At 28.6% G+C, this 14,539-nt stretch overlaps 1 pseudogene; it reads left to right on the top strand.

The window, feature by feature from the left end:
- The first annotated feature begins 365 nt into the window (after positions 1 to 365).
- Positions 366 to 12,059, top strand: LOC145636612 (ibogamine 10-hydroxylase-like; annotated as a pseudogene).
- Positions 12,060 to 14,539: the final 2,480 nt, after the last annotated feature.

Here is a 14,539-nt window from a genome sequence, read left to right on the forward strand (position 1 = left end):
ACGCCGGAATGTAGGATCAGGTGGCGTTTGACAACAAAATTTAATAATTGGGTGGTCCCGACAAAATATTTTATTGTGGGTGGTTTTTGACAAAAAAGTATTTTTAACGGGTGGTTTTTGACAAAATTTCCTTTGTTCTATATATGTCACTTTGCCACAATAATTTAACTTACAAAATTCGATAAAGATAAAGATAAACCCAAAAAGAATTACTCCCACATGTTTATATATCTGTATTTGTCATCACTTGCCATTCCAACGTTAAAGATGATAAATCATTAAATCAAAATCTAGTTACTCCCATATATATTTTATACTTAAACCATGAAAAGGAACTGTGCTCCCACCCACATGTTTATATAAACAGTTCCATTAAACTTATAAAATCAAGTAATCATACAAATAAAAGTGTAAAACGCAAAAATGGAGCCTTTTTGGTTAGTATCACTACTCTTTATCTTTTCATTCTTTATACTTGTCAACTTTTTAAAGAAACAATCACCTAAAAATCTACCACCAGGGCCTCCAAAGTTACCTTTAATAGGCAACCTTCATCAGCTAGCATCAAAAACCACCCTCCCACACCGCTGCCTCGCCGAGCTAGCAAGTGTGCACGGCCCAATCATGCACCTCCGCCTAGGGGAAGTGTCTACGGTGATCATTTCCTCGGCGGAGATGGCGAAAGAAGTGATGAAAACTCATGATGCTTTGTTATGTAATAGGCCATCAATTTTAATGCCACAAGTAGTGTTCTGTAAACCATAAAAATTCAAACCTGCAATATACAATTAAAGAGGTAGAAAATATACGGGAACAATGATTTTCATTGATAGTTTGTGGATTACAACTCTCGTAGATCTCTTGATTCCTCTCTCCAAAGGGTTAGGGTTTGATATTTGTTTATAGTACGGGGCCTTGTCGGCTTAATCCATACTATATACCTACAATGTTTGGTAGTAGGGAGGAGATGGGGTCTTTGTGACTTATTCCATCTAAGCCTAATTAAACCCTAGATTCGACCCTCATTATATAGAGAGTCGTAGAGTAAAAGATAATAATATATGAGATTAAGAAGATAAATATGTTATAATTTTTTATATTTATCTCCTTATTTACATATATCTGACACCTAATAATTAACAAAATTTCGGTGTCAACAAATGCCCCCTCGAGACCTGTTGTGGAGATTTGATATCGGATGCAACTTGGTCTCGAAATTTTCTTGTAGAATTTGAAAGCAAATTTGGTATGCCCCCATTAAATCTACAAGTTTTGAGACTTGAAGATTGGAGATGAAGAGCGAAAATTGTCCCACCGAGCGTGCCAATTTGTTTACACAAATTTCGAGTCTAAATAAATAAAGACGGGAAATAAAGTAACAAATGAATTTATATTAATATGTGATTTTTGGGTACAATCTCTGTATAAAAGTTTATAATAAAATAAACTAAGTCCTCTGATTCTGTTCCGCAGCTTGATGATGACACGTGTGTGACACCTGTAGGTTGACGTTTGATGACGTCGACTTGAGTTTGAATGCAGGGTGACGTTTGATGATGTCAACCTGTATTTAAGGGTTTTGTTTGAATACACCTGAACGAGGGCTTTGAAGCTTAGTCCCGTTTAGATATGTTTGAGTGTATCTGAACAAGTCGGCACGAGTTTGATATGCTTGTTGACTTACTTCAGAGAGAATTCCGTTTGAGTTTTATGAGCTCTTGGAATAATGATTTCTGGATCCCTTCAACTGATGGAGGAATGGTGTATTTATAGGAGATGAGAACCCCTTAAGTGGACTTAGTAGGTTTGGGCCTGGCCCATTTTATGACTTAAAAGTCTTTTAACCTGGTCCATTTAGTTTATTTTATAATCCGAATTGTATTTGATTAATTCAGATTATTTATTTGGGTGGGCCAAAAATAATTAAAATGGATTATTCAAATGAATTTAACCCAAATTAATTTATTTAATTTAATGTATGACACTCATAAAATTTCCGTGTCTACAAATTGCCCCCTCGAGACTGTGTCACATACACGATTTGAAGTGTTTGGCGTGACAAGGTCTAGACCCTTTTATTTGACTTGGAAGTCACTAGTACTTTTTTTTTTTTTTTTTTTTAGTACTAAGTTTGGTTTATGGGAATTCTTGAACCCCAAGGTTAGACTCCTAGTTGTACTAGGTTTCAATCTTCCGCGAGATTGTTGTCCACCGTAACTTATAAATAAGGAATTTACCCTTTTTATTTCTTCATCCAAGTAGACGAACAAGTCTTGCATCTTCCTTGCTTTTTCTCTTCACAGGTTAACAGCATTACTACAAATACTCCTGACATATGCATGCTTAATCCACCATTACTGATATATATATTTTTTAATTGCTTTGTTTTCTTGTGAACTTTAACAGTTAACTTGAATTCCTTGCAAATTCTCAAGCATACTTGTAATCAAGAAAACTTGGGCGTTTCTTCGTTAATCACGGTCGTAATCTTTGACGAACAAGATAACCGATTTCCCCTGCAACCGCTGTTATTTGTTCTTCTTGAACTTGCAGCCGCAACGGTAAACATCACCTCACTTGAACTTCCTTTGCCGAGTCAATTCTTGCTAATATTATTTCTTCATTACTCAATTATTTCAACTTTCGAATTTGATTGCAGTCTTTAAGAAATCTTCACTGACATTCTTGTAATTGAACATCAATTGAATCTGGAGTATTGTTGCCGCGAAAAGAATTCGATAATTTAGAGTATTGTTGCAGCAGACCTTCGTGAACAACAATAGTTAATTAATACCTAACTTCTCCTTTTTCTTATTGTAATTAATCAATTCTCATGTATCATGATTCAACCATATTAATACTCCATGAACTTGCAGCAATAAAAGCACAAGTATTTGATACTCCATGAACTTGCAGCAATAACAACAATAAGTTTCCAGACTTCGGAGTAATTGGTTTTTCACGAATTGTTCAAGAAACCAATCAACTCACGTAAGTTTATTTGCTTACCTTTCTTTTTTTTTTAATTTATAATTGCAATTTTGTCTCGTATTGCGATGCTGTTGAAACTCCAAGCAGTATTTTTTTATCATAATGCCTTTTTTTTTTTTTTTTGTGTGCGAAGATCATCAATTTTGACTTCTTGATATACTAATTATACTCTGCCACTAAATACTAGATGACTTGTTGCAATTTGATCCGATTATCCTAGTGCAGCAATTGTCATTCAATATTTCAGAGTACTCGGATACTTATGTTTACCTTGTGCCACTTTATTTTATATATATATATATATATATATATATATATATATATATATATATATATATATATATATATATATATATATATATATATATATATGTGTGTGTGTGTGTGTGTGTGTGTGTGTGTTTGTTCTTTGTAGCGTTTGTGCATATGATAGATTCACAAGGTACCCATACGTTGCCGCCCATGTCGCGATGGGTCAGGACTCTTTGTTATGAACCCATCGGGGATGTCAATTCATGTATGCTAATCGTTATGAACTTGACATCTTAAGACTGGCCGGATAACTTGAAGATTTGAAGTCGCCCTTGTCGCGATGAGTCAGGACCCTTTGTTATGAACTCATCGGAGACGTCAAGTCATGTATGCCAGTCGTTATGATCTTGACGTCTTTAAGACAGGTCTGATAACTTGAAGATTTGAAGTCGCCCTTGTCGCGATGAGTCAGGACCCTTTGTTATGAACTCATCGGGGGCGTCAAGTCATGTATGCCAGTCGTTATGATCTTGACGTCTTTAAGACAGGTCTGATAACTTGAAGATTTGAGTCGCCCATGTCGCGATGGGTCAGGACTCTTTGTTATATTATGAACCCATCGGAGATGTCAAGTCATGTATGCCAATCGTTATGAACTTGACATCTTAAGACTGGCCTACTCGAAATTCCAATACGAGATTGCCTTCATGACATACTCATAAAATTTAACCCAAATTAATTTATTTAATTTAATGTATGACACTCATAAAATTCCCGTGTCTACACTATAACTCTAGTGACATCGCTCTTTGCCCTTATGGGGACTACTGGCGCCAAGTTCGTAAGATCGCCACCCTCGAGCTCTTTACGGTCCGCCGTGTTCAGGCGTTTCGGCCCATTAGAGAGGAGGAGGTGGTGGATTTTGTCAAGTTTTTAGCTTCTCGGTCTGGCTCCGTGGTTAATGTTAGCACCAAGATATATTCTATGTTGTTTAACATCACTTTAAGGTACGTTTGTCTAATATGGATGTATTTTTTGCGTCTTTGGTAAATGACTTTTTAAATAATTGTGTTTAACATTACTTGCTCTGTTCTTTTTATTTGACCCGCTTTGACTTTTACACTATTCACCACCTCTCCTTTGAATATGTTTTGTGAATAATATGTAAGGAAAAACATATTTATGTTGGATCATTTTGAATTCGTCTCAATAAGTACTATCATAATATATAACTCTTATATTTTTTAATTATATAGGGAGAATTAAAGTTATTAACGGTCAAAGTTTTGCATTGGCAAGCGTGATAAAAGAAACAGGTCAAGTAAAAAAAGAACAGAGGAAGTTTTTTTTTTTTTAAACAACATTTTTAATTTAATGTGGGTAAATTTTTTATTTTTTTTTTTGAAAGAGTAAAAAAGAACTTTTTCGGGAAAAAAAACTAAATTAGCTTCTTTTTTTTTTGCTAAAATTGTAAAACTAGAAAATTTAAATGATTTTTTGACAATTATTACCTAAAATTGTTGTTGTTGTTTTAGAAATTACCACCTACAGTTTTTTTTTTTTTTTGTTATTTCGTATTATTATTATTAAAATTTACCACCTACATTTTTTGAAAATGATAAAACTTTACATCATTTTAAAAGATGACGTCATGGGAGGCCCACAAACGGTCTTCATTTTACCTCATTTTCCTTCCTCTTTCAATACTCCGTCTTTCTTCTTTATCTCCTTTTTAATTTTGCACAAATACTAAAATCATCAAATTGCAAAAAAAAAAAAAAATAAGGATTTGAAAGTCATTTTTTTTTTTTACTTAGAATCTTAAAAAAAAAAAAGGATTTCTAGCAATTTTATTTCAAGTTATGCCTCAATTTAGATGGAAGTGGAAGAAGAAGGAAGTGAGAACTGAGTGAAGAAATTAAAGAAAACGGAGTGAAATAGCAAGGATGACGTCATCTTTGAGGGGTTGGTCAAAGTGGTAGGAAATTTTAGTGTTTTGGAAAAATGTACGTGGTAAATTAAAAAAAAATAAAAAAAAAAATAACTGTTGGTAGTAATTTCTAATATAGCAACAATTGTTGGTTATAATTGTCAAAAAATTCTAATTTAAATTAATTAGGATTTTTTTTCATAAACTGCCTAATAAAAATCTTTTTTGTGAGAAATTACTAATAATATAAAATAATACTCTCTCCGTTTCTGAAAGTTCGGCTCACTTTGTTACTACCTATAATAAACATCTTTGACCATTAATAATTTCGGTTATGTATAAGTAACATTTTTAAAAAGTTGATATCTAAAAATGTATCATAAAGGAAACTAATAAGATCAAACTTCTTAATTTATTTTGATTATATATTCATAAAATATGGTCAAATTTATTTTATTTTAACCACATAATAGTAAGTGAGTCAAACTTTCACAAACGGATGTAGTATGTTGTAATAAACTACCTATTTAAAATTTTAAATACAAAATGTTGTAAAATATCAAGTACTTCGTATCAACTATCCTCTTATAATTCTCTCCAAAAAAATCAACTATCAATATTATTAATTTATTATCATTTAAGTGATCAATGTCATCTAAGTTGTCTTATTTGTGAATGAAATTATTATTTTTTAAAAAAAAAAACCTAATGTGTCAAAAAAAAAATTTGAATAGATGTGTCAATAGTTATTTAATTGAACTTATTTTGTCCGATCTTGCATTATTAACTTACTAGATTAGATCCGTGCTATGCACGGATTACAAAAATTATTGAAATGAAATAGCTTATTTCTATTATTTATTTTCCCGCATATACTAATAAATTAGATCATAGAAAATATCTAACTATCATAATAAATTACATGAGTAACAAAATCTAAAAATGAAAGCCAATGTGATCTAATCAAACCATATGCATACCAATTTATATACTCCATATCTAAGTGTTCAAAATACAAAATAAAAATACTTGTACTTTAAATAGAAGCACCTTGAAAACACAAAACAATGCTAACATTTACTTCATAGCATCCTTTAAAAAAATTAATAATAACATTAAAACCAATAAATAAATACATAAATAAATAATCGTAGTCACCTAAAAAGTCTAAGCTTGATATCAATTTATTTATTCCAACAAAAAAAATATTTACGTATTTATTTATTGACACATTCAAAATATTGAAATGAAAATGATTAAAAATAAAACCAATTCCTCAAAAAAAAAAAAAAAAACAAAAAACAAAAAAAAAAAACAAAAATATAAGTACTACCTCCGGACCGTATTATATGCAACTTTGGAATTTTTTATATATCACAAATAATACCCCAAATTTGCATATAATATGATCCCGAGGTAGTATATGACATTATAAGTGCATTTGGCGGGAATTTTTTTTATAAGAAAGCGACACATATACAGTTTGGAGAGAGGATTATGTCATCAGTTTTCTGTTTTAGTTTTAGTTAATTGAATATTTTGTTTTTAAAATTTTTTTTTATATATATATTTTTCTTATATTTTGTTTTTTTTTTTAATTTTTTTTTTTTATTTTTAAAAAATCAGATAAGTTAAATTTGATTCACGGATCCTGCTTTAGGGGTTATATTACTTTGGATTTTACGTCAATGTCAACGATTTATTTTGTCTTGTATGTGAAAAAATTGATTGATACTTTGCAAATTGCAAGTATTATTTGATGTTCAAGTTCAACATCACAGTATCACACATATTTATTCAACCAATTTATTCTATTAGCAAAGTATCAACAAAAACTTTTGCATGCCCCCGGTTTACAATAATTTTATTGTACATCGAACTTTTTACGCGTGTAAACCGTAATATTTTCACATAAGTGACCCTATTTTTTTAAAAAAAAGTAACCCTTTTTTTTCACAAAAGTAACCCATATTTTCACACAAGTGACTTTTTTTTTTTTTTTTACAGAAGTGACCTTTTTTTTTCACAAAAGTGACCCATATTTTCTCAAAAATTGCCCTTTTTTTTTGTAAAAGTGATCCGTATTTTCACAAAAGTAACCTTTTTTTTTTTTTTACAAAAGTGACTCTTTTTATTTCACAAAAGTGACCCTTTTATTTTCACAAAACTTAATACACGATAAATCTCCATCATTTATTTGAAGCTACATTACTAGTCTTCTTCATTCCACAATTTAAAAGTAAAAATGTACGGAAAAACAACAAAAGTAACGCAATTAAAAATTGAAATCAAAATTCAACAAAAGCAAAACCATATAAATCATATTGATATACCGTAAAGCAATTCAAAAAACATATTTGCATGTGATGGATTTATACTAATCATCTTCATTGATACGTTTGGAACTTAATAATCAAAAGAAAAATGCAAAAAATTAAAATTAGGAATCGAAAAGTAGAGTAAAACCTAGAAAATTGAGAGGATTTATAATGGTGAAAAATTGATCCCAAAAGAGAAAGAAAAACAAAAAAGAGAAATTGAGAGCAGAAGAGAGAGAAAGTTGGGTGAGAAATGAAGAGGAAAGAGAATGGAGAGTGAAATTGAAGAACAAAGGAGATAGAAAAAAACAAAATTAAAAGAAATTAAAGGGAGGTAACAAATCTCCTACTGAAATCATCACTATCACTTGAAAGGCAGGAGGCATAATAAAAGCAGGAAAAATAAGAGAGGTAATGGCTACAATATCGCCATTCAATAACTATTATTGTAAACCGGCTTTTTTTGAACTTTTGTGAAGTATCAATCGATTTAATTGAACTTATTTTGTCTGATTTTGCATCACACGTTTAAGGCTAATGGCTAACAGGCTAAGTTAGGTCCAATGTTCAAGTTCAACATCACACGTATTTGGATAATTTAATTTTGGCCTTGGTGTGGAAAATATCCTACATCAAAGGAAAGAAATATAATCACAATAATATTTAAGTAAATCAGCCACAAATAGTATAATGAAATACTACTCGTATGTATTTGTTGTGTATGGAATAATCTAAGGCCCTGTTCTTTTAATTTGAGCTTTTGGGCAGAGCAGAGCAGATTTGAGCAAAGCAGAGCAGAGCAGAGCAGATTTCAGCAGAGCAGAGCAGAGCAGATTTCAGCCGAGCCGAGCAGAGCAGAGCAGAGCAGATTTTATTATTATTATTATTATTAATATTATTATTATTATTATCATCATCATCATCATCATCATCATCATTATTATTAAATATTAATTATTATTATTATTTTTTTGAAAGAAATTATTATTATTATTATTATTATTATTATTATTATTATTATTATTATTATTATTATTATTATTATTATTATTATTATTATTATTATTATTACTACTACTACTACTAATATTATCGCATTATTATTATAATCATTAAATTTTTAAAGTTAAATATTAATTATTATTATATTAATTATAATTATTATTAAATATTATTTAATTATTATTATTATTATTAAAAATTAATAATTAGTATTATATTTAAATATTAGTTATTATCTTAATATTAATTGCTATTATAAAAATCAATTATTGTTATTATAATTAATATTATTAGTTATAAGTATTATTATTACTATTAGTATAATTACTATTATTATTACTATTATTATTATTATTAAATATTAATTATTATTGTTATTATTATTATTATTGTTATTAATAATTTATTATTATTATTATTATTATTATTATTAAATATTAATAATTATTTTTTAATAATAATAATAATAATAACAATTATTATTAATAAATATTAAATAATATAATTAATATGTAATATTTAATATTTAATATTTATTATTGTTATCTATTATTATTTATTTATTATTATTAATTATTAATTATTAATTATTATTATAATAATTTAATATTAAGTATTAATTTTAAGTAAAGCAGGGCAGAGCAGAGCAGATTTTAGCAAAGCAGAGCAGAGCAGAGCAAAGCAGATTTCAGCAGAGCAGAGCAAAGCAACTCTAAAGTAAAATGATACTCATACTCATAGTAATCATATAGGATGGAGTAATTCAAAATTGGTGGCACTCTTAAGGGATAATTATATTTCCTTTTTTTTTTTTTTTTGAGGAAATTATATTTCCTTTTTTTTATGGTAAAATTTGGAATTTTACACCATTTATACTGTTTAAATTTTTTTAGTTTACTCATAATAGAAAAGATATATGGAGTGGTTATTTAAGATGTTGAGACTTTTTGTGAGAAACTACTTAATAAAACCCAAATTTTATGAGAAACACCTAAGAAAAAAAATTACTATAAAAAACTACCTAATAAAAGGTAAGTGAAATGTTGTAAAATATACTACCTATGGCCAAAGATCCTCTATTTGTTAACCAAATTTTTCGGCATTGAACCACCACTAAACACCCTTGAAATCACCGCAAGGGTTGTTTTCAAGGTAGTAAGACTGTTTTCAAGGTGTTTAGGGATATTCCGAGTCAGCGGGGTTATTTTCAGGCTATGAGATGGTAGTTTTGAGGGTGTTTTGAGGTGAGTCAACGTTGTTAGGTCAATGGTGGAAATCTGGTCATAGGTAATCCCTCCGTTTCACTTTGTTAGTCCCCTTTGGAATCAATCACTTAAAATAAGAAAAGAAGGAATCTTAGTAATTTGGAATTTGATTGCAATTTTGTAATTAATGTTTTGTGTTTTCTTGTTTTATTTATGGTTATTGGCTATAATTAATCGCCTATAATAAATTTTGATTGAAAAATTTGCCATGTCAGCAATCCACTAGCACATACATTAACCAATCAAAATTATTTGATTCTTTAAACACTCAATTAGATTAATTATTCATGGATTATGAAAATTATTCACCTTATAATAATGTTAGGAAATATTCAAAATAGTATATGGGACTAACAAAATGAAACGCCCAAAGTAGTATTTTAAATTATAACAATTTATTCCCTTTATTAGGTAGTTTCTTCCAACATTTTTATTTATAAAGAAGTTTTCCACAAAATCTAGGTTTTATTAGATAGTTTCTAACAAAAAAATAAAATAAAATAAAAAATCTAAGACCTTATTAGATTTGTCTCCAAATATACTTATATTATATCAACTTTCTATAATTTTTATTACGATACAACTTAAATTAAGATATTATTAAAGTTATAAAAATGAAATCTCAAAAGTTTGATTTAATAAAATGGAGGAAGTATTTGTAAATTGTTATCACCATGTTTTATTGTCTAATTACACAAATATACTTATTACTTGTTTTTTTTATTACATATTAAGTTGAGCATTTACCTAGATTTCAATAATATTAGCCGAATTCTCACAAGTTTTATATCATCAGAATTGGAATGAACAAAAAAGACAAAGATGGAGAAGAGTTTAAAACACTAATAGCAGATATGGCAGCAGCAGCATCTGGCTTTTCAATTGGAGACTTATATCCATCATTGAAATTTATAAGTACAATTAGTGGAATGAAAGGGCAACTTCAAGATATTGTCAAGAGAATTGACACGTTGATGGATCCTATAATTGAAGAGCATATGGCTAAGAAAAAACAAGGTATTAAAGACCAAGACGAAGACTTGATTGATGTTCTTCTAAATTTCCACAAAGACAACCTACGTCTTAACACCGATTTTTCTCTTACTACCAACAACATCAAGGCCATAGTTGTGGTAAGTTCCGCCAAATTAATTGCTTGCATCAATTGTTTTTTGATATGTATAAGGCCGTCCCGTTCATTTCACTTTATTTTTACTGAATTGAAATTATTTTTGCTAAACTGAAATTATTTTTTGTTCAATTGAAATTATTTTTATTATTGATTTTCTATTATATTTCTTCTTTGAGTTTACTGATTTTTACTGAACTGAAATTATTTTTACTGAACTGAATTTATTTTTTCTGAACAGAAATTAATTTTACTGAAATGAAATTATATTTACTGAATATTAATTATTTTTTTTCAGTTGAAGTGAACAAGTCTTAGTCATTTTAACTAGAAGTCTTACTACCTTTAGTCTACCTCTGCTTATAAATAAGTGAAACATTTTTTGGTTTTGGTTTTTAAGAGTTTTATTTATCGTTGGTGATTTTTCTTTCTCTATGTTCTTTATCACAAGGGCTTCATCATGTTCATTTCGTGTCACATCCTAGGGTTTTACTTATTTTCAATGGAAGAAGTAATTCTTGATGATTGCGATGCAAATTAATAAAATCTAACATAAATTAAGATCATATTCTTATAAAACTAAGCAAAAATTATGTAGGGGCAAGTAATAATTCTAATAAGATGTCATCACACGTTAGTTTTAATGTCTATTATAGAATAAGCTAAGATTAGTGAAACATCTTCAACACTAATCGAGTGGGCAATCTCCGAGTTGTTAAAGAATCCTACAAAGATGGCAAAGGCACAAGATGAGGTGAGACGCGTATTGCAAGGAAGTGAGACAATAATTAATATTGAGGCAAGTCTAGATAAGCTCAAGTATTTGAAACTCGTAATCAAAGAAACTTTAAGGCTTCATCCCCCTTTCCCTTGCTTAATGCATGGGCTATTGGAAGGAATCCGAAACATTGGACAAACCCAGAAGAGTTTAATCCCGAAAGATTTGAAGAATCTTCAATTGATTACAAGGGAATGCATTTTGAGCTAATTCCATGTTTACCACAATCGAGCTCGTGCTAGCCATGTTGCTATATCATTTTGATTGGAAGTTACCTTATGGGATTGGACCCGAAGAATTGGACATGGATGAGACTTTTGGCATAGTAGGGAGGAGGAAGAATGACTTGCAAGTAATTCCTTTGCTATACACTCTCAGGTTTCAAATGATATAATAGTATTTTTATTGCTATATAAATAAGGATGAATTATCTTGATTTTAATTGTAAGGCAATAGTCTAATACAACGTATTTTCTTTCAAATAAGTGATCTTGGGACCATACTTCATTACTTGTAATATTTACATGTATGTTTAATTATTAATGGTCTTTTGTTTCAAATTATTTTATCTTATTTTGTCTCATTTTTGACAAAATAATATCTGATAAACTCAAACAAAATGACAATGTTGACGGGTATTGATCTTGTCTTGTGTATCCCCCAAGGCATTATCCTATTAAACTGTGCTAGTTGTTGGTACCACTAAACTCCAAACATGACGTAGTAGGTGGTCTTTTACCATATTTTACTAGGTAGTTTTTTACAATATTTTTATAATTCAATAGTTGATTTCTGACAAAAAAAAAACTTCATTCTTACAATAAATCAGTACTTATTGGGCTACTCCCAATATACTTATAGATAAACCAAAAAAGGAATTACTCCCACATGTTTCCATATTTATGTGTTCCATCTATATATCACTTGATACAAAAAATAAATAAATAAATCAAGTCCATATATTCTTATAGATAAACAAAAAAGAATTTCTTCCACATGTTTATAATATCTAGTTATCTACTACATCTATTCAAAAATAAAAATTCTATCGTAGTTGTCGACTACGGACGACTATAGTCAACTACGGTAATAATTTAATCTAACTGTTGATATATTATATGTCTAATCCTAGCTGTCCAATTCGCCGTCCAATTCGACATCTATGTTACACAGTCATCAAGGGAGTGTTTGATTATTATTTTTTTGGTTTTACACACATAATTTTTTTAGTTAAAATTGATTTTTTTTTTTTTTAAAAAAAAAAATTTAAATTTTAAATATTTCATATTCATTATTATTCAACCCATATAATCTTTAAACTTATCATTAACCTTTGTATGAATTGCATTGAACTTCATCTTCAATCTATGTCATTGTTAACCAAAACCATTCATCCTTCATCGATCTAAAAATGTTTGATCTAAATTGTTGATATGTAAAAAATTTGTTTGGTTGATTATTAAGAATGTAAAAGTAAGATTGATTAAATTATACATTATTAATTAAACATGATTATCCAAAAAGTATAACAAATAAAAAAAAAATTAAAAAAAAAAAAAATCAGCCTCTGTCGTGATTCATCTCTTTTATTAACCTCCATTGTCAACATTATCATTGAACCTCCATTTTTTACTCATTATTTACCTTCATCCTTCAATAATAAATCTAGTAAATTACCAAAATCAAATCTCAAGAGATAATTAATCTGAATGTAACTTATAAAAAAAGAGAATTTTAAACTTATGTTTCATGTTCATGTACAATAATCATTAGTCTAAACGGTACTTGATGTTTTTTTTAATCATAATCACCATTGATGAAGAGCTTTAAAGCTCTAAAAATAAAAATAAAAAAATAATACGAAGTATAATATAAAACGGAATTGAGGTATAAAAAAAATGGGGGGGGGGAGCTGTAGTTTTTTAAATTGCTTTTTTTTGAAAAAAAAAAAAAAGAAAAAAAAAAGGTTGTAGTTAGTTAGACGTAATTGAGGATTTGAGGGAAGTAAATATTTTTTTTTTGTTTTTTTTTTTTTTTTAGGAAATTTAGGCGTAAATGTGTAATTGAGGATTTATTTTTGATTAATTTTATCTTCATTTATCTATACTTTAAATATCTTCACAAAAAAAAGATATATTCCTACAAAATTATGTTAAAATCTTATAATTTTTTTTTTGACAGGTAAAATCTTATAATTATAATTATGTTAATTAGGGGTGAACATGGTCTGGTTTGGTGCGGTTTGAGTATAAACCAAACCAAACCGCAAAATACGGTTTGGTCAATTTTTCAAACCAAACCAAACCGTAATAATGCGGTTTGGTGCGGTTTGGTTTGCAGTTTATGATGAGAAGACATTTTTTCCTAAAAATTGCCAAATATTAATAAATTTATAATAAAGGTCAAATAATTAGCCCAAACGGATTAAATTATACTACAAAGTTTTAATAAAAATAACAACCAACTAATCAAGTGCTAACACAAATACACGATAACACATAATAAAAATAATACATAACAAATTAACAGTGGAAAAAAACATAATACATTTGTCCAAAAAAAAAAATTTATACTACATTATAGTTTTTAATAATTGGCAGCAACTTGACAACATCAGGGTCTACATTATGCGATATCAATGATTGCCGGAGCTAACCTGATCTTGGAGTATAGTAGTATACAGAATTATTGACCGTCTTCTAATGATTTTTCATGTTTTTTATTATTTTTTTTCTTTTTTAAAATATATAATAACTATTTTAATTTTTATAAATATTATATAAATATAAAAATGCGGTTTACTGGTTTACGGTTTGGTTTGGTATATAATTTTTGAAAAACCAAACCAAACCGCAAACCGTATTTTCCAAAAAA

Source organism: Chenopodium album, chromosome 6 (assembly GCF_948465745.1).
Source record: "Chenopodium album chromosome 6, dcCheAlbu1.1, whole genome shotgun sequence".
Classification (NCBI taxonomy): Eukaryota; Viridiplantae; Streptophyta; class Magnoliopsida; order Caryophyllales; family Amaranthaceae; genus Chenopodium; species Chenopodium album.